The sequence below is a fragment of the Prunus mume genome, linkage group LG7, assembly GCF_029339155.1.
Source record: "Prunus mume cultivar Tortuosa linkage group LG7, ASM2933915v1, whole genome shotgun sequence".
NCBI lineage: Eukaryota > Viridiplantae > Streptophyta > Magnoliopsida > Rosales > Rosaceae > Prunus > Prunus mume.
The window spans coordinates 968,192-990,512 of NC_142704.1; the positions used below are offsets into that span (position 1 = coordinate 968,192).

At 34.1% G+C, this 22,321-nt stretch overlaps 1 pseudogene; it reads right to left on the bottom strand.

Moving 5' to 3' along the window:
* Window positions 1–10,027: 10,027 nt before the first annotated feature.
* LOC103337423 (ethylene-responsive transcription factor ERF027 pseudogene) lies at window positions 10,028–11,080 on the bottom strand (annotated as a pseudogene).
* Window positions 11,081–22,321: the final 11,241 nt, after the last annotated feature.

A 22,321-nucleotide genomic window follows, 5' to 3' on the forward strand; every position in this document is an offset into this window, starting at 1 on the left:
TTGGGGGCCTAGCCTTTCGTGAATATTTCTCTGTGAGCGGGTAGCGGAGCACCTCTCTTCATGATCCCTGATTGCGGCGATTGTTAGTTTGACCTCTCGGGAACCTAACCTTTCATGAACATTTCCCTGCGGGCCCAGCGAGCGCAAGCGCCAAGTCGTGGGCCGAGTCTTTCTCGCACGTTGCTTTGTGTGTGGCTTGCAGATGCTTGTAACATGACGACGATCACGTTGTTGTCCCTCTCCTTGTCCGCCCATTCCTGCTCGACCTGCTTGGTACCCATCGAGCTGCCGATAGGTGCGTTCATCCATCATTCTCTCTTCGCCCGGTTGTCCAAGGTCAAGGTTTTGAACCAAGTTTATTTGGTGGAGGAGCTGCCTCATCAGATTGGTTTGGTCGTCCATCCTCTAAGCTAGATGGTCAACTCTCATATTAAGATCTGCTTGACTTCGTGGATCGGGAGGAGAGAAGTGTGTGGAGCCCAATTGCACATGGGCTAGGGTTTCATTGGATGTGTATGGAGGAGCATGCGTCGAGCGTGGAGGCAATGGAGGGAATGCTTGAAGTTGCTCCAAGACCGGGCCTAAGTCAGTGGAGGTAACGAGCCCACCTTGATGGGAGGTTCTACCATGCTCGGTGGCGATGCCACGGAGGTTGCTAGATCCGACTGCGGGTCTGGTAGGTGGCACGGTGGTGAGAGGTGGTGGTGCCACCATGTCGATCGCGGGATCATGGGTGGAGGGATTTGGGTCGTCGCGGATTTAGCCATCGCGGCGGTTTTGCTCCTCGTGCGCTTGCTTCCAACCATGGTTGTTTGGAAGGCTTCGGTGGATTGGACAATATGAGGAACGAATTCCTTAAGCACGCGTTGAGTATAACTCGTGCTCTCAATGAAAGCACCAAATGTTTGTGCAAATAATCTCACGGGAGAATATTCGCTTCTAGATCCTTCAACCTTCGATCTTCCTTCTCTCTCTTCCTCGATTCCTGTAAAACAGATTGGAGTAAATAGACCACACCCGGGGGGTGTTGGCCAAAGGCCCTCCGATGCCTAAGTTAGTTCGAGTGTTTGTAGAAAAACAATAGCTAAGCAAAGGGTATAGAGTAGTGTTTATGTAGGGTGTGAACCGGGCTGGAGCCGTGTGTGGTGGCCGGAGCTGTGTGGAGAAAATATGGAGAGTGGAGAGGGAGAAAGAGCTTCGGGTATTTTTCTCGGGTATAAGGAGTAGGTTTAGATGTACCTTGAATGATGAATGAAGTCATCCTATTTGTAGGAGCCTCGGGGCTAGGGTTTCGTAGAGAATATGCTGAGTTTATTCTCTACCCAAATTCGTAAGGATCGAGTCGGACTGAGATAATATCTGATTTAATGATATTATCTCTTTTTATGAAAATAATATCTGAATTAAATGATATTATCTCTTTTTATGAAGATAATATCTGAGATAATGACATTATCTTCTCTTTATTAGGATAATATCTTAATTAATGATATTATCTTATTAAATAAAGATAATATCATTTAATTAAGATATTTATCCCAATTAATTAATTGGCCAGATAAACTGGTTCAATTAATTAATTAAAAGAAATAATCTTCTTTTCCACGTGGCGTGCTGTGATTGGAGACGAAAATATCTGCTCCCACACCACAAATCCAACCCAAACTCTAATCCCTCCCCCCAAACCCCACACAAGCTCAAAACTAACTCCAAAAACACATATTAATGAAAAAAATTTAAAATTTGGAAAGAATATACCTTTTGGCAAGATTGAGAGTGAGTGATAATGAGAGAGAGAAGTGAGTGTGAGAGAATTAAAGAAGACAGTGATAGAGAGATGAGAGAGTGAGTGAGAGTGAGAGATAGTGAAGAAAGAGATGATGAGAGATTAAGTGAGAGGAGTGAGTGTGAGAGAAATGGTGGGATTTGGGGAGAGGGAAAGAGAGAGGAGAGGTAAGAGTAGAGAATGACATTGAGAAAATGGTGGATGAGTTATTTTCATTTTAAAAACCGTATCACTTTGCGCGACGAATAATATTGTTGGTTGCGCAAAGTTTTGCGCGACGAATATTGGAATATTGGTCGTGCAAAGTTTTGCAACGAATATTAGTATATTGGTCGAGCAAAGTAAAAAAAAATTCCCGCCTCATTTTGGTACTACCAAATTTTTAAATTTTTGCTCGATTTAAAAATACATATTGGTCGCTCAAAGTCTAAAAATTCTTGCGTCCCATTTTTTGGTAGCCCAAATTTTTATGCAACAAAAATATATATATATTTTAAAATCCCACGTCCCATTTTTGGTACCGCCCAAATATTTAGAGTTTTGTCACAAATATTGGAATATTGGTCACAAAGTAAAAATAAAAATAAATTCCTGCGTCCCATTTTTGGTACTACTAAATTTTTAAGCGACGAAAAATATATATTGGTCGCACAAAGTTTTGAGCGACACAAAATATTGGTCGTAAAGTCGAAATTTTTTTGAAAAAAATCCCACGTCTCATTTTTGGTACCATTAAATTTTTAGAGTTTTGCACGACGAACTGTTGGTCGTGCAAACTTTTGAGAGACGAAAAATTGGTTCGTAGCACAATATTTATAAAAATAATTGTTATGAATAATAAAAAATAAAATGATTTTATTTTACGATTTAAAATATAAATAAGGTTAAAGCTACTTAATAATGTATATATTATTCAATTTCTTAAGTGTTTTACGTATAAAATAAATAAATTTAAAGCTACTTAATAAATATATATATATATACACATACACACACTCCATTCAACGATCCAACCGTTAGACTTGTTTGTATATACTTCAAGATCGTATACCCCAAAAATTGCAAAAAGCAAACATTCAGAGTTCTAGTAATGGAACAAAACTTTTCGATGGTTATAAATGAAAAATCACTATTTAACGGTTATTTTAACTCTGATTTTGATGGTTTTTTTTATAGCTACACTCCTTGACCCTATAAGAATACAATGACTGAATTTGATCTTCAATTTAAAATATTTACACTAGTGGATACCACAAAATCTTATATTATATTTAACGAAAGTATAAATAAACTATTAATTGTTAGTGAATATATTGTTTTGATGGCATACGCATTCTAAGAAACTAGTTTCAACAATCCAACCGTCAAACTTGTTTTTTTATATTTCGAGATCATATATGCCAAAAATTGGAAAAAATAAACATTCAGAGATCAAGTAACAGGACAAAAAAATTTGACGATTATAAATGAAAAATCATGATTTAACGATTATTTTAACTCCGATTTTGATGATTTTTTACCGCTACACTCCTTGACCGTATATGAATACAAGGATTGAATTTGATCTTCAATTTAAAATATTTACACTAGTGGATACCACAAAATCTTACGTTATGTTTAACAAAATTATAAATAAACTCTTAATTGTTAGTAAATATATTGTTTTGATGGCATACGCATTCTAAGAAATTAGTTTCAATAATCCAACCATCAAACTTGTTTGTTTATACTTCGAGATCATATACGCCAAAAATTGGAAAAAATAAACATTTAGATATCAAGTAACGGAAAAAAAAAAAATTCGACGGTTATAAATGAAAAATCATGATTTAACGATTATTTTAACTCCGATTTTGATGATTTTTTACCGCTACACTCCTTGACCGTATATGAATACAAGGATTGAATTTGATCTTCAATTTAAACATACCGTATTAGGATTACTAGCTTCAACTCTTAATGATTATATGATTAATATTTAGTTGATTCATACTATTTTCAGTTTTAGCTGTTAAACTGTAGTATCCAAAAGCTTATTATTCATTGCGAATATAATAGCATGCAACTCATAAATAAATAAAAAATACATAGTAAAAAAGGATGGCCACATGCAAGAAAACCTTTTAATGATCAGTTTATTTTTCTACCTATTTCGGTGATGTGACGAGTTTAAAGTTAGCATGCTTTTATAAAACGGGAATAACACTATTTTGCTATTTCCGACCAATCACAGAATGCTACGTGAAAAAGTTATTATGCGTGACATACTGTGATTGGATGGATATAGCAAAATATAGTGCTATTCCTGTTTCATGTAAATGCTATTCCTAAAAATTTCAGATTTCACCCATGGCTCGAAAAACATCACTCTCTCTCCTTTTGAAACCCCCTTAACTCTCTTCAACATTCCCTCTCATCTCATCTTCTCAGTCTCTTAAACAAATCTAATTGTTCGTTGTTGTCATCGTCACCGAGCTCACCAGCATAGGAGGTCACCGTTTGCTATTTACGTTCGAGGCTACTTAAGCCCCTTGGTTGCCGTCATCACCTAGCTCGGCGCCATAGGAGGTCATCGAGCTCTGCCTCCCTGTAAGTAATTCCAATCTCATCTCTCTATCACATATATGAAGCACCATCTCCCTCGCGTTGTCCAGGTCACCGAGCTCGCTCGTTGATGTCACGAGTTGCCATTTCCCTCATGTTACTTCCCTTTCCAAATTCATGTGTGAACATTCTCTGGTAGGTGGCGTTTACATCTTAAAGGTTAGCCTCCTCATCCTCTCCCTCCCTTTCTCTCATTTGCATTGATTCTCAAATATCAGAATCCCTAACTTCTTCCACTATTTCTTAAATTCCCAAATTAGAGGATTAAAACACAAATTTCATCATTTTCCTCTTGTCTTGGGTTTATTTGGGCAAGAATCTATTTATAGGGTTATGTTATACTGGGTTTAGCTTTCTCCACCCTTTTATCTATATCAATGAGTTTGATTATTAGGTGGATTTTGTTTTTGTTTTTTGCTGCTGGATTTCAGTGTGCATGTCTTCTTGTTTTGTACATCTCCCTCCTTTGTCTGTTTGTTTGTTTGTTTTTTTTTTTTTTGTTCTTAGTTTCCCTTCAATAATTACTTTGTGCTTGTTCATTTGAGTGCTTAGTTTAAATCAAAACTCCAAGAAGCAATTGTTCAGGTTTCATGAATTTTGGTTTTCTAATTTCTTTGTTTTTGTGTTTGGTTGTTGTTTTGCTGACTTAGCTTGGTTTTTATTAGCTTGGCTATGACTCTTCGTTTTACTTGCTTAACTAAGTCCCCTTCTTGAATTGTAGAAATTAAAGGTTGTGGCATTGGAATAAGATAATATTCTAAATTCTAATCATGTGTATTTATTTATTAGCTTGGCTATGACTCTTTGTTTTACTTAGCTTCATTTCATAATGTCTCTTTGAACCTTTGCTAGCCTATGGTTTATTTACTTTTAGAACTGTGGCTGTAAAATGTGACATTTTTACTGGAGATTGGGTGCCAGACCCATCAAGTCCAAGATACACTAATGAAAGCTGCCATGTTATGCAATCTCATCAACATTGTATGAAGAATCATTGATTTAAATGATATGCTTTACTGCTATAATGAAATAGTGGATTTGTTTTAATTGGGGTTTTTCCATAATGCAGATTTTACTTTCCCCATAATTTGGCATACAGGGAATTCAATTAGAGGTGCGTCTTTTTTTATTTCTTTCATATTTCAACTATTGTTGGCACCTTGTTTTTTGTTTTTTTTCATTCAGTTGGTCTTTCATTCTCAGAATTTAATCATATCAGTTACGAAAAAAAAATAAAGAAGTGAGTTTCTAGATGTATGGTCATAGTTTTTGTTTGTATACTATGGAATGAAGTAATGTGGAGACTACATGCACCTTAAATTTGCAGAAATTCTACTAGGAATTTTGAAGTACTCATGGTTATTAGAATCATATAATATACTGAAACACTCATATGCTTATTGTCATGCTACAACAGCACTTCCTGCCTTTAGGATAAGATTTGTGTTGTGGAGTTTGATGTTAATTTTGCAAGCCTTGCTGAATTGCTGATACCGCTACATTGGGGGGGAATAAAAATATCCAAATACCAAATTTGACCTCTATAAAATTTCTTAAAAGTAGAAGTATAAGAGATGAATTAAATATATGACAGGGTTACCCGATATTGTAATAATCGTTGATCAGCAAGAAGAATATACGGCTCTTCGAGAAAACCTAAGGGTTCCTCTGTCCACGGAGGGTGAGTCAGGGCCCAAGATCATGCCGAAAGGCATAGTCGATGGATAATAGGTGAATATTCTTGTACTACCCTTTGTTGGTCCCGAGGGATGGAGGAGGCTAGGTTAGCTGAAAGATGGTATGCTATCCCCACTCGGACCAAGACATAACTTTTGCTTGTTCAAATAACAATTAAGGTGAAGCAGGGTCAGGAACAATGAATCTATTTAACAGCTTAGAAAATGTGCAAGAACCCAAGAACAAATTGATGAAGTTCAGATTGAATTGGTAGAATTTGTAAGCAATGCGTAATTATTTCTAATTCTAGGTTAATGCTAAGATGTGGTAGGAATAAAGATTGGTTAACTATGTAATAACCATTGAATCTTTAGGTTTTTGAAAGAAACAATTTTTGAGTGTATATATATTCATTAATAAAGCATTATATGGTTGGTTTTATAGTTAAAATCGTTGTATAGAATCATAGGGAAAAAAAATGTAATAGCATGGGAAGATATTAGACGACAGATTGGCAATACAACTGTCGTCTCCATAGTTAATCAACAACGGTTTTTAAGCATGAATTCACATGCCAACAATATGGGAACTAATTAGACAACGGTTTTTACAATAAAACTGTCGTCTTTACAGATAAACAACAACGGTTTTTATAAACACTGTTGTCTTAAATGATAAACAACGACAGTTTTTACAAAACAACCGTTGTCTTATAAGGTAAAAGACAGTTGTTCATAAAACCGTCGTCTTTCCAACAAACAATGACGGTGAAAACCTGTCTTAGTTTGACAGTTAAAAGATGTCAGTCGATTTAACGACGATGATGGATCCCCGTCGTCTATTGTAGTAGTATTTCAAAAGATTAAGGGCTCGTTTGGTACGTCGGATTGTACTAACTAATTTTTGTCGAATAGTATTAATCTGTTATAGAGAGTACTGACTATTTATCCATAATATTATAAGGTGTTTGGTGCTATTATGGATAAATAGTTTGACTAAACTATACTGTGTTTGGTGTTGTTCCGGATAACATCTAATCAGACTTTTTTTTACAAAAAATTCTTTGATAATTTAAGTGGAAATTGAAATTCAAATGACACGAATTTTTTTTTTAAAAATAAATAAGATTCATATGAAAAGATTTGTTTTTCAATTGTTTTTGCCTAGATATTTTTTTCTTCATATAACCAGAAAACAAACAAACAAAGCACAAAAAGTTAAAAAGAAAAAAAAACAATACAACAAGAAAAACATTCCTGCACGTCTTGTTCTAATCGCTGACTTGGAATGATAATTTGATTATTGGGTTGGATACCTAGAGAAGGTGAAATATAAAGAAAAAAACGTAAGAAACCCTTAGCAACATGTATTGAGTTGGATACACAGCTGCATGATGATAATTTGATAATTTGATTATTGAGTCGGATACACAACTGCATGTATTGTTCCAATACATTAAAAAAAGAAAAAAGAAAAAAAAAGTCAAAAATAAAAAACTCATAACCTAATTTCCATAAAAAAATAATAAAAGTGGAAATATAAAAAAAAAGAAAAAAAAAGATGAAGATGAGAGAGAGAGAGAGAGAGAGAGAGAGAGAGAGAGAGAGAGAGAGAGAGAGAGAGTGAAGAGAATAACCTTTGGAGAAGATAGCAGAGAAGAACCCTAGGGAGAAGAAGATGAAAATAGCGTCGTCAGATTTTTTATGTGAACGTGTGTGTTCTTTTTCCCTAACTATATAATTAAGCGTGTATTATCTGAACCGGGGTGTGTGTGTTGTATTAGTTAGTCGGGTAAAGAGAGTGTTAAAAGCTCAACCTGTTTAAAATAATCAGGTGATTAAATAATACAAGTTGACACCAAACACCTGACATGGACTATTTACTGATATCCAAAGTCTAATACAGTGTACCAAACGAGCCCTAAGGAGATTAGAACTAGAATAAGTTGCTAAATTGTTCCCTTTTTACTTAGCTAAACATGGTTGTTATTCCACTACTTAATGCTTTTGTATTAGTTAATCTTCAAGTAGTACTTTACAGTTGCTGTTTTGGACAATATTTTGTGAGCTGCTGTTTAATTATAAGAGAGACTCCAATATAAGCCCATACAACTGATATCCCCTAGACACAAACCCATCTATCTATATAACTACGTTGAAAACCCAAATTCAAATTTAAATTACCAGTAGGATATAAGAGGTCGTAGTATTTCTATGTTTTTACATCGTTGCCACTAAACTTCATATTTTATTTATAATTTATTTCAAGCATTTCATTAATTGCCATTAATTGTAATTAATATACTCCCTATTAATAGCATATCAATCACCCCATTTTTTTTAGTTGTCATTCCCTCTCACATCTCGCCCCCTAAAATTGCAAACAAAAAAAAAAATCTGTAAATTACATATCCAATAATGTACCTATGAAAAATATAATATAAATATATACATATAAAATATAGGTATATTATTTACCCAAAAAAAAAAAGTCAGTTACTTTGTAATTGCGTATATTTTTCATAATTAAAAATAGGTACACAATAATTTATATAAAATATAGGTACATTATTTGAAGAGGAAAGATAGGTACATTATTAGAGGAAAAAAATTGGTAAGTTATTTGGAGAGAGAAAATAGGTTCATTTAAAAAAATTACGTTTGATAAAACAAATAATAGGTACTTTATTCAGAGAAAAAAGGCTATATTATTTATAGTAGAAAATAGGTACATTATTTAGATAAATAATAGGTACTTTATTCGTAGTAGGTATATTATTCAAATGGTAGGTACATTAGATGACATATAATACCTAAATCCTAATTGTAAGTACATTAAAATTAATGTAGGTATATTGGAATAGATAATTATGTACACTTTTCATACTAGGTAAATTATATTTTTCATAAAACAAATAGGTACATTATTTTTTCAACATAATTAGTATGTACAGTTTTATTCATAAACAATTATAAAGTGGATTATTAGTCATGTATAATTCATAAAAAGAAAATAACATAAACATTTTATTAAACAAACCAATTACCCAAATTTGAATTTATTGTTAATTTTTTTAAAAATGTTCCAAAATTAATTCCTACATCTATTACAACCATTTGGAGATATTTCCAAATTCAACATCTATTCATTATATACAATCCAATTAAAAACTGTTTCCATATTGATTCATACATTAATATACAAAATGCAATAATGGCTTAGTTGGGGGTATTTTTGGAATCTGAAAAGTACAATAAATCAGATTTTATGCTTAATTAGGTAACTTGCTGAGTTGGATCCTAGTCATGGGTTTTTACTTATACAAATTGGGTATTATTTATAGGAACAAAAAGTGAAGGGTTTTAGGTATGGCAAATTGAATTTAAAGGGTGTAAGCCAAATTTACTATAATTATAATGCACATATGCAAACCCAACATCAACTATTTTCTTTGAAATCCCTCTCCCCTACTCTTTATCCGGCAAGTCTTTGTTGACAACATCGATCTCCCCCTCCCTCGGATTGATGGCAAGGGAGACGACTATTGACCTTGTTTAATGACCATAGCTTATAGATAAGTTCTTTAGTACTTTAAGTTGGAAGGATTGAGATGCGATCCCATTTAAGTGATTTCTATTTTTGTGAATTTCCAATTGTAGTAATTTCTATTTGTAGGAATTTCCATTTGTGGCAATTTCTATTTGTAGGAATTTCTCCATTTGTGGTAATTTCTATTTGTAGGAATTTCCATTTGTAGGAAAGCCTTGAAGTTTTGAGCATTTCTCACCAGCCTAATGAGAAAGCTTTATCTTTTAATGAATTGGGTGGTCCTAATCGTTTCACATCATCAGCCCATAATTTCTTTTTCATTTTTTGTCTTATATAAGTCAGCATGTCGCTTACAAACTTGCATCCTTTGTCTCTCTGTAAAGGCACACTCCATTGGTTTGATCGCAACCATATATATGGCCAGAAAAAATCTGTTGCACAAAAGAAATACTCCATTCAATTCAAATCTCATTAAGAAAAAAAAGAACAATATTGCAGATGAAAAAGAACTCTAATAATTAATAATTAAGGCAAATATAACGGTAATAATTAATCAAAAGCTCCACAGACCACTTTCTCCTCCGTCTGAATTGCCCGATTCGGGATAATCAGGCGGTCTCGGCGGAGACAACAGCATTCCCTCTGCCATCTCGGCCAGCAAATTTGGCATCCCGAAAAGCTCTTCTTCGTCCAATTCCCACAGACGAAGCCAAACTAGTACTATTCATCATCGTCGTCATGTCGTCCTCTTGCTTCTTCGGACTCTCCTTGAGCTCCAGGCTGTTATTGGCCTCCTCATTCGACTGTAGTGCAGCAGAAACAGCAGCGGCAGCAGCGGCGGCGGCACTGCGAATGTCCTCCGGTGACTTGGATGCTGGCACTGGATACAAGGCAATGGAGCTCGGAAAGTTTAGAACAGCATCACCGCCCTTGAGAGCGAGCGCGGCCACGTCATAGGCAGACGCTGCCATCTCCGGGGTTGGGTAGGTCCCGAGCCATATCCGCCTAGTCTTACGTGGCTCACGGATTTCGGACACCCATTTTCCGCCCCGGCACCGGATTCCATGGTACCTAGTCTGCTTCCCGCAAGAGCTTGATGCCATGGAGGTGGGAAGGGGAGGGTGTTTTAGTAATTGAACAAGTTCTGGTGGTGAAGAGAGGGAGAGGAGAACGTGGGATGACTTGGTGTAAAAGGGTGTGGCTGAAGGAGGGCTGAGAAGGAAGGTCAAGGGGTGGGTTATATTTGGCGCAATGTCCGTGAGTATTTTGATTCTGGTCAGCCATGACATATATAGATATTTTCGTATATATACTTAGGTCGGGATGTAATTGTAGAGGGTTGTGGGGATTATATGGGGAAGGTAAGATGATAATTGGAAGACAGAGAGAGATAGAGAGGAGTGTAAGTGCTATGGTTGAGATTTTAGGAAAGGAGGAAGGGGACCCGCTCAAAAGTGGTAGCATGCACTCTGGCCACTGGAATTCTGTGGAAGCTTTAGAGTTTGTCTCACTTTTACAAAAGTGGCAATTAAAAATGATACAATTTTGGAGAAGGTTTGTGTATGCCAAGTGCAATTGCATCTGTTCGTATCCTTTAGTGGGAAACGTCCTCGGGCCTTCCTCAGTTTCCCACTTGATGATTCATAAGCTCTACCCAAAAAAGAAAAACAAAGCAATATGATAAACATTTTTTTTTTTTAATTTATCAAAGAGATACTTCATTAGATAATCTTTAACAAAGAAATTGATACATCAAATGATATCCAAATTACTAACTCAAGAGGAAACAAAACTAACACGCTAAAAAACAAAACAAAAGTTGACAAAAGCCGTACCAACAACTACTACTCCACATCACTACAATTAAACATAATCTCAAACAAAGCTCACAAAACCCAAATTAGCCAAAATCCTAAAACAACCCATGAGCCTGAATGAAAATTGTCGCCACCAGTTGAAGAAGCATCGTCGTCAAACCCACCATCGCATATAGCCTTTAAGTGAATGTAAACTTGTGACAGATCTCAGAAAAATGGTTTACATTGATGTAACCAAGGTCTTAAATATCGATAGTTTCGGAAATATTCGGTGGTTCAAAAACACGGAAATATCGATGGAAATATCGGAAAAATATCGATATCGATAAAAATTGGATAAAAACCTCGGAAATTGTGATAAATACACGGAAATTTTTAATGAAACTTTAGAAGAAGTTTATTTAGTCAATCATCTATTATTTTGACACAAAAAATTGGAAGGAAATGCATTGCATAGTGGGTTTGAGTGATTTAAGTTGATTATATTGCGAGCTAACAAACTCCGTGACTTAGAAAATATGGAGTAATTAATGAAGAGAATTAAACACCCCATAGTAATTTATTTATCATTTTTTAGTATAATATTTTACACTTTATAAATTGCATGGTAAGATACATGTGTAACCTTATTTCACATTATTCATTGGACATGGTACACGTTCTTATATTTATTATTTATCAAAAATTGAAAAATAATTAAACCAACTTGACTTTTCATGAAAATTAGGCACTTTACCATACTTAAAAAATAATAGTGAAGATTGAAAATTAACTAAGAACATAAATAAATTTATCAAAGGAAGAATTAAGTAGTAAACAAAGAAAATAATTATAGAGATTTAAGTAATTAAGCAACAATTTGAAGGGGAATTTAGTAATGTAAGTACTTATAATGAATAATAAAATAATCAATAACATTAAATGGATTCAAATAGAAAAGAAATAATTATATTAAGTAATTAAGTAACTGATCAACAATATAAAACAATAAGTAATTATGTTAATTTCTATTTTGAGAAACAACTAGCATGTATTATAAATACATATTCCATAGCTTATTATCCCATAGTGATGACTGGCGTGATGGTTAAGTGATTGTAGACCTTATAATGAGGAAGAGGTTTGAACCTCTGCATGCGTGAAGTGAGTTTTCTTTAATTTTGAAAGTTCAGATCGCGATATTATGACCATTTAAAGCTGCCAATTGAATGAAAATATCTTAGCTGAAATATCGGAGAAATTATCGATAAATTGACGATATATTTGGCTAGAAATGTGCTAAAATATCGCTGCCCCAAAAAAAATGATAATTTCGCCGAAATATCGGCAAAAATATCAATTTTTCGTACAGTGGATGTAACAACACCCTTTTTAGGATCCTTCTTATTGAGAGGGGTGATAATATACTAAATTCATACACACAATACTGATGCTAAGACTTGAACCTAAGACCTTGCCTGAGAGAGCAATTACTTCCAAACCACTACACTAATAGGTCCTTTGCGTGATGTAACTGCACATAACAAGGAACAAATATACCAATCGAACAATCATGACAAAAAACAATTGGGTAGAGTGAAAAAAACTCCTTCAAATGCGAGGTAAAACTAAATTTAAAGAAGATTAGAAGTTTTAGAGAGAGAGTTTTGGGAGAAGGATGATTTGATTGAGGAATTGACCCAAAAGAGTTTACGAGGAACTTCAATATGAGCATAGCTCAAAACTAAATCACTATAAGATGCTTTTGATTCAAAATGTCCTAAGGGACTTATTCACTAAGCCAAAAGAAAAAAGAAGATAGCAGAGTGGAAGAGGGGCAGTGACTCTTCTTCCTCGTCCTTCTCTTTATTGTGTTTTTTCTTTGGAATTGAGAGAGAAAAGAATGCGAATAGGGTTTTTTTTTTCATTAAAACGATAAAAGGTTGATATATGAGTGTTAAATAATACCTTGAAATCAAATACTATAAGATGCATTCATTCTAAGTTTTATGGGATTAATTCCTGTGTGGAATTTTGGTAGTGGAAGACATTTTTGTCATCCACTAGCTAGTTTGTCTTGGTTTACTTGATTTGATTTTTCACGCAAATTATTTTGCAATCCGTATTATTATGGGATTGTAGTTATATATAACAGGTTATTGCTATGTTGAATTCGGTAATGGCCAGAGGAGGGAGGAAGGGGTCCGGAAAGAACTTTGGAAGCATTGAAATTCCAAACACCAACCAAAGAACAAGTAATTTGACATGATTAAACACAGAGCTTTTCTGTTGATTAGAATCTAGCTAGCTCTAGCATCACAATTCTGATAATAAGCTATTAGAATTAGCTGCTAAAATGAAGATGTTGATGTATACTCGAATATAATATGTTGGTGATTACTCAACACTATATGTTGGCTATGCATATGGCTCTCAGCACGCTGGGGCTTCTGTGTCCCTCAAATGATTTTGCACCTAAATTGAGCCACTTTCCTTTAATGGAATCCTCAATTGAACATGTCCTTCTGGGTAAAAGCATTATAATATTAGAGGGACATGAGGGATCTTTCTGTCATTTTATTGGGTATTGTATATACCATATCTTTAACTTTAACCATGGTTTTGGTCGCATATTGTCGGAAATCATGTTTGTAAGCTTTAACTCTGTTTTCAAACCACAAATTTAAGGAAACCCGAAACTTTCAAACTCAAACCCTAGTAAACTTTAAACAATATGTAAAAAAGGAAGAAGAGAGGAAAGGAAGAGAAAGAATGAAAGATGTGTGACAAAGATCTTCATAAAAACTAAAGATTAATTTGTGCGTAACATGGATGTAAGGACGATATATATTTGTAATGAGTTTGATATCTAGTTGTGACCAGTTTCATTGTAATGACGTAATTTTTTTTTGAGTGAGTTGGCCCGTTTAAAAGTATATTTAAAAGAGTGTTGCTAAACGAACCTTAAAATTAACTGAGTACACTCTACTACCAAAGTATTTATTGAATTACTAATTTACCCTAATATAAATTGACCAAAAAGGATATATGGAATTGTGAAACAAATATAATTTTAATAAGACTCACTATATTCAACCCTAATCAAACATAGAGAAGTTTTCGTATAATTTTAAGGGCCTTTGAAGACTTCAAAGGCTTAGAGCTTCCTTATAAACACAGCGAAAGACAAATGTCAGCGTTTCTCCATCTACTTGATTCTTCCTGATGTAAAAGATGGGCAGCCATATTTGAATGAAGAAGTTTGTTCCAGTCTGACTTCTTAGCTCAACATCATCCATACAATAAAGTTGAAGTGGATGACTTTAAAATCCCAGGGTTTAAACTTTTCTTCTAACTTGGAAGCATCCAAAATTCTCAAGGATTTCGGACTAGTGATGATGCATTTCACTAGTAATTTGACAGAGAAGTTTGAGTCCCTTTCACATATTTTGAAGAAAATCACAAGGATTTACAAGAATCAAGCTTTGAATTGAAGGAGCTAGCAAGTCTACTCCCATAACGGCTTACAAAATTAAAGAGTTTGATGCGAATTCAAAATATGAAAAGAGGGAACGAATTCATGTAAAAAAAGAAACTTGGTTCAGGATTGGTATTAGGGTGTTCTATGATAGTGTAATAGGGTGTACCAGGGGTATTTTTGATAGTTAAATAGGGTATACTTAATTAATTTTATATTTTAATTAAAATATTAGGGTGTACTCAGTTAATTTTAGGGTTCATTTAACAACACTCTATTTAAAACTATCATGTCGTTTATAAAAAAAATTAAAAATCAAACATGCCGTATTAGGATTTCTAGCTTCAACTTTTAATAATTATATGATTAATATTTAGTTGATTCATACTATCTTTAGCATTAGCTGTTAAACTATAGAATCCAAGAACTTAGGAATATAGAATGATGGTTGATTGCGAATATAATCACATGCATCTTATAAATAAATAAATAAATACAGAGAAAAAAGGATGGCCACATGAAAGAAAACCTTTTAATGGTCAGTTTATTTTTCTACCTATGTCGATGATGTGACGAGTTTAAAGGTATACTCTTTCTTTTTGGTGCATTTATATACTGATTTCGTTTCTTAGTGCAATGTTCTTTTTGCTAGAGAATGAAAGCTAGGATCGTGCCATGTGTCAATAGATTAGATGTGTTTGAGTTATGAACTTTTAATCACGAGTCTAACAGAATTGAAGACTTTCATCTTATTTAAATTCCCTTCTCTCTCTCTCTCTCTCTCTCTCTCTCTCTCTTATTCTTTCTTGTGTTGAACTAGGTTAACACCTTAAAGTCTAAAGAAGACCTGAGTTTTCTTGGCGAATGAGTACGAGAGTCCAACTCTTTTCATACATGTCTTTTTCCATCCAATTTGTATGGATATGGTGGCACAAACTTTACCTTAATTTACTTTGTTTTTCCTTCAGATTTTTCTCTTTGGAATGTAAAAAACTACATACTTTTTGAAATGATATTTTTGTTAAAAAAGAAAAATTGAGAAATCTTTCCATATGAATACACGGGATAACTGTTAACCGTCGTAACATTTGAGCTTTGAGTCTTAATTGGAAGTTTGTAGTGTATATTTCTTTATAGAGGCTCACACTGCATAATATATATTTTTCTGTTCCCTAACTTGATCCTCTTCCTCAAGGAAACCCTAAAAGAGCCTTCGACTTTAACTACTGTCTATATACGATCCATATTAGATCAGACTAACTGTCTATTCTATCTCTTTTATATTCTTAACAACCCATTTTTGTTTCAGTAGTCTTTCAATGTCATGTTTTAGTCATTTTTCCCATTATTTAGAAAAAGTGAAGCACCAATTCAAGTACTGCTTCAACAATTAGACATCCACCCTATAATCGGAACCACCAAATTACAATTAATTAACGGGGGGATAAGATAAAAACTTGACATAACTCTTTTTTCGTCTGTATTTCTTTTTTCCTTTTGTGTGTGTCGTGGATAAGCATAAAAATTTGACCTAACCGTCCAAAGCGAAAGCAAAAGAAAATCGTGAGGAAAAGAAGACTGGTTTGACTTGAGTTTAGGGTGCCAGGTGGCAGATGACTAAGTAAGGTACCAGTGAGAAATTAGCAGGTTTTGTTTTTGGATGCCTGCGTGGTGGGCCTTGTGGCTCCCACCCGAGCTCGTTGTTTTCTCCTTCTTTTTGTCTCTCTTTGGAGGAAAGGAAACCCAGCCACATCATCGTTTCTTAAGCTTACAAGTTTCCTATTCGGAAAATTTTAGTATTGCCCTTTATCGACTTTTAATTTGGTTTTGAGCCTCTTAATTTTTTACACTGTACAACTTTGATCCCTACTATCAAATTTGTCAACTTTTTATTTTTTATTTATCAAATTAAATGTTATTTGCGTTGCGTGCACGCAAGCGAGAAAAATAAGTCGTTAATATGACAAATTTGACAGTTGTCTTGTGATTGAATGGTTTACATTTTAAAAGATTAAGGTGAATCATAATCAAATTGAAAGGGGAGCGGTGAAATCAAGGGAAGAAAATCATAAGTTTCTAAATTGTTCCCTTTTCACTTTACCAAACATGGCTGTTCGTTTCCTACTTAATGCTTTTGTAATTTTTTTTTTGGGGGCGAATAATGGTTTTGTATTACTTATTACAGTTGCTGTTTTGGGATTTAATTGTGATGAGCACCTTCTAAAGTTATCCAAACCCAACATCAACTATTTTCTTTGAAACCCTTAAATAAACTTTTTTTATCCGGCAAGTCTACGTCGGCGACATCGAATCCCGGATTGATGGCAAGGAAGGCCGTTGGCCATTGGCAATATATGGAATCTATGGGTTATTTAATTTTTTTATGAAAAAATTAAGGGTGAAATGGAGATTTCAAAATAATTTTTTTGATTTTGGGTATCGATATTCAAAGATTTGGGTCCTAATAAAGTTTTCCAAAATATAAACGTGAGTGGTAGGAATTTTCAAATAAACAAGTAATTGAATGAAAAACATTCCAAGCTTCAATTTGTTTTCATTGCAAGGCACACTATTGAAAGAATTTAAATACTCCATCTGGTCCGGATACATTAATGGGCTTTAGGGCTGAATAGTCCCACTGTCTCCTCCAGACGTCGTGGGCTGAATAAGTCAAGGAAGCCCATTCTTATAAATAAGGTACAAGGCTAAAAAAGAAAACAAAAGATGGCCCAAAACAAAACAAAGCCCCTGTCACGTAGCCTTAAGACTCTACTCTTTAGCACAACCAAAAGCCAGCTGCCCTCGTACGAACCTCAAAATACCAGAGGCCAAGGCCATCGACTTTTCCATTATTGTTCTTGAGAAAATAGGTAAGTCGCCATCCAGCTAGCTAAATCACACTAAGAATTTGAGAAATATTTGTTCGAAAAATTGCATAGTGACGCTTTGGATTGGACAGTCATTGAGTGTTATTTTACTTGGTGCGATAAATGGCATCTTTTGCATTCTAATGCGAAGGAAGTTAGTCAAGGGTTCGAGCATCATTATATATACATTTTTTTTTAGTACAAGCGATAATTTAACTACATAAGGAAGAGGAGAATTTATCTCACACACACTACCACGCAAGGAAAAAACCACCTTACGGCTGCCATGGCCTTGGCCCCCCACAATTGTTCTTATACATATTGGATTATATAGCTGCATCTCATATTTTGAAGAATAACATACCATATAACCATTCTGTTGGGTGGTAGAATGCAAACCCTATACTTCATAATAATTTCATTGAAAATTATATATTACATGTCTATAGTTCCACTTTACACAATTAATATAGAGTAAAGAAAGGAAAGTAACACCATATTAGCTTATTAGTCCTCCAATAATACTCAAAATCAATGCCCTTTTTTATAGTATATTATTTATTGTTGTAGGATTGAATTTTTCTTTTAAAAACTTTTGTTATGGTTTGGCACCCCCACACATACAATCCTAGTTCCGTTCCTGCTGCCACAGTTTGAATATGAGATCACTTGTATGTAAGTTAATGGCCTTTTTCACTGGACTTGACCCCATTAATTGGCCCGTAAAGGACTAGTCTTCAAGTATCATAATTTGAAGGACGTGTTTGGTGTTTATGGAATTATATAGATGTGGAGAAGTAATCTATGCATGGCATGACCTAATGAAGTGATGTATGAAAAAGATGCGCAATAATTAATAACCCACCAAAAGAAAAGAAAAAAGTGCAATAATAATGTTGAAGTTTTACTCTAAAACTATGTCCACCAAGACCATGAGGCCCCCCATTCTTCACAAGCTAAAGAAGATAATCAAATTGAACAAATGAATGCTAATTCATGTCTTAAATCATGATAAGAACAAATCAAAAGAAGATATAATGATTGTGATGATTGAGGAGGCGTCTTTTCTGGACTACTTTTGCTGAGTTTGAGGACCTCTCAGCGTTTTGTGATGGGGTGCCAATGATCCACGGACCCCCAAAACATAGATTTCGAGTTCTTTTTTTATTTCTTTTCTCTGATTATGAATGCTTCAAGGATGTGACTGTTTTTACCATGAAAGTGTGAATCACATTGAAAGCTTGTTCCCCTAAACCCAGATGTTTGGGGAAACAAACCTTCTATTGTCATTTTCATGATCAAGTAAAACGTTTTCACTTTTCCTTTTACCCCTTTGGTTTTTGTTTTTCACCCAATTCGATCCGCCATCCAGATTGTCCACTAATTATCATAACAACGTAAAGCATGTTCAGGCAGAGATACGATCTTCTACTTGTTTCTTTTGTTATAATTTCAAGTTTATTTTGAATTTGATGCTTAAGCCTTTCGGATTTAGATTTTAATATTTTGGAGTTTGTATTAGAAATAAATAAATAAATAAAGTCTAAAATATTAGAAATACAATGAACACCAAGTACACTACGGAAAAGATTCCTTTTGTTGCCCCTTTGTTTTTTTCTTCTTAATAAAATTATTCAAATGCTGTCGTTTTAATTGAATCAACATCATTGGAATGTTTCTTTATGGTTGCTCATGTTATACTGTAGTTTATAATCTTAATAACAAGAATATATTCACGATAAGAATTCGGCTCTCGTCTCAGTAGTTATAAACCTATAAGACTTGAGCCTCATTTCGACAAAATACAAATATAGACCTTTTAGAACCCAAAACTGGAAAAGATACGTGCTTCATATGGTTTGGTTCATACGAAAAGTTTGGCTGATAGAGAGAGAAAGCGATGCATCAACTACCCATAATTGTGAGGAGGAAGAAAAGTGTTGGGAGGCGATGTCGGCCATACTTGTCTTGTCTCTCACAGTCAAAGAACTTACACTTTTTTTAGCTCATTCAAATATGTTCCAAGGATTTCAACGACTGCTTTATTTATTTATTATTATTATTTTGTTTGTGCATCTGAGAAAAGCCCACAAGCATACTTTTTCCCCCCTTTTGATTGTTTGTGAATGAATGAAAGGTACTTCGAAAAAAAAAACAAAAAGAAAAAAGAAAAAAAAGAATGAATGAAAGGTACCCAACTACACCTTTTCCACACTGATCAATTGGCCCCCCCACACCACGTCCTTTCAGATTTCAGTATTTTCATGGCCGACTTCCTACCACGTTTTAATTTCCCCTTTTTCCCCCTCTTGAACAATACGTTTAAAGCTTTAAAAAATAAAAATAAAAACCATGCAAAAGTGTATATAATTTATTCCAATGCATTATATGTTCAGTTGTTGGTTGGTTTAATATATATATATATATTTTGTTTTGATTTTGAGATATGATCTCAGTGAACTAATTTTTATTTTGGGTATACTTTGTTTTGTTTTCTTCCTTTGTATCATAGAAATAATATGTTGTTTTCTTCCTTTAGGTTGTTGAACCTTTGCTCCACTGCCAATATAATAACATCATAGAGCACTGGCCGACCTCAAGATGAACCAATTTAGCCCCTTTTGAAAGAAAAACTTAAGAAAAGAGACTTCCAACTCATTTCCTTGGCACCCTTTATGAGACGTCAATTCGTTATCGTGCTTAACGGTTAATTTTGATCTTTGACTAAAGACTTACAAAAAAAATTAACATTAACTTTTAGTTTCTCTTTTGGGAAATTGTTAAAACGCGAAGTGTTCAAATGCAGAATTTAGTATGTGAAAAAGAAAATTTCATGGAGGAGGCTTTAGATTGCTTGGTAATTAACATCTAGGACCATCTCCTCGTATGCCATAAATATGATGTTGATCTTTAGTGCCGCATTATCTTCTGACTTGGCTTGGCTAGGTGTGAGCACATGCTGCTGAGGTCTGACCAAATTTACAATACTTGCTTGCTACAAAATCACTTTGTGCTTTGTGCTTATTTGTGTGGGGCTTGTAGAAAAAGGGGCTACTGCACCGGGTCCAGATTTGACAATTGACAAGAGATGTTTGTCTCCTTAAAGACGTGAAATCTTCATGTAGGCCCTCCCGGGTGTGGTTATAGAATTGAAACTCAATCCTTCATCAATACTTGACACGTAAATACTAGTAATGAAAATGTTTTAAACAGAAAATTATTAACAAAGGATCTCGAGCCTCTGCATTTAGAGATGATGTATTTACTCCCATTTCATAAAATTTGGACCATTCAACTAATCCAATGCTTATGAGTATGCCACATCAAAGACACAAGAGAGAAGAAACAAGAGAACGGTAGGTGAGACTGGAGATGGAGGGATTTTTGTTGTTGTCAAAGGCACTAACAACGTTAGTTTTTAAAAAAGAAAACAAACTTACTGTAGCGGATGTGGTGTACTCACAAACAATTAGATGAATGGTCTAGATTTTATAAAATGCGTGTAAATGCACCATTCCTAACTTCAGAGTCTTGGGATCCATCAACAAATGGGAAAGATTTGTGTAAATGTTTTGTTTTAAATTTTAATTCATATTTCTTTGCTGACCATAATCAAAGTAAAATTGGCTTATGTATTAATTCATGAATGGTTCATTAATTGACAATTTATTCATGATTGGTTACTTGGAAAAGTCAAATACAATTAGGTAAGAATGACCTCAAAAATGCTGAAATTTATTTTCTTATGATTTGACAGATTAATTTTGGTAAGATCGGATTATGGTTACTTTTAAGAAACGACGTCCCAACCATATATATTAAAGTAGTTACTTTTTTCTTTACAAACTCTACTATTTTTTTTTCCCAACACATAACATGATGGTCAGTATCAAGGATTGCGAGATGAATATGATCCTATATATATATATATATATATATATATTTGTACTGGAGTGGTCAATCATTTTCTACTTTCAGTTAACAACTAATGTTGAATATGAATTGGATCTGAACTTTGGGATAATAGCTGATGTTTCTACAACTAATTTTAGTGTGTTTAATTCTCATGATCGGATTGATAGATCAATCACGCATGTAAGTAAATTTTTGTTACAAATAAATATTGGTAGAAATGATTGTATACAACTACTTACTAGTTAGTGTAATAAGTGAAGTAAAGTGACTACTAAGTAAATTGTTTTACACGTTTTGAAAAACACTAGCCGCTAAGAGAAGAGAGAGAGAGAGAGAGCAAGAGAGCGCTTTAGATTTGGGGAAATTATGGCAGTAGATAGGAGTTTTAGAAAATTTATTTTTTGGGAGTGATTCTTTTTAAATTATTTTCAACTTTTTGACTAACTCAAGTCATCAGAAAAGCTTTGTTCATGTATGCCGTACTGCTATTAGGATGACTCCTTTTACAGTGTTTTTCCTTTATACTCTTTTTATCCATTGATCTAATAAACTTCTATTACTTTTTATAAAAATAAAAATAAAAATTACACGTTAGTAATAGGGGAAGTGAGAGAGAGATGTTCATGGTTGAATAATTGCACCCCGACAA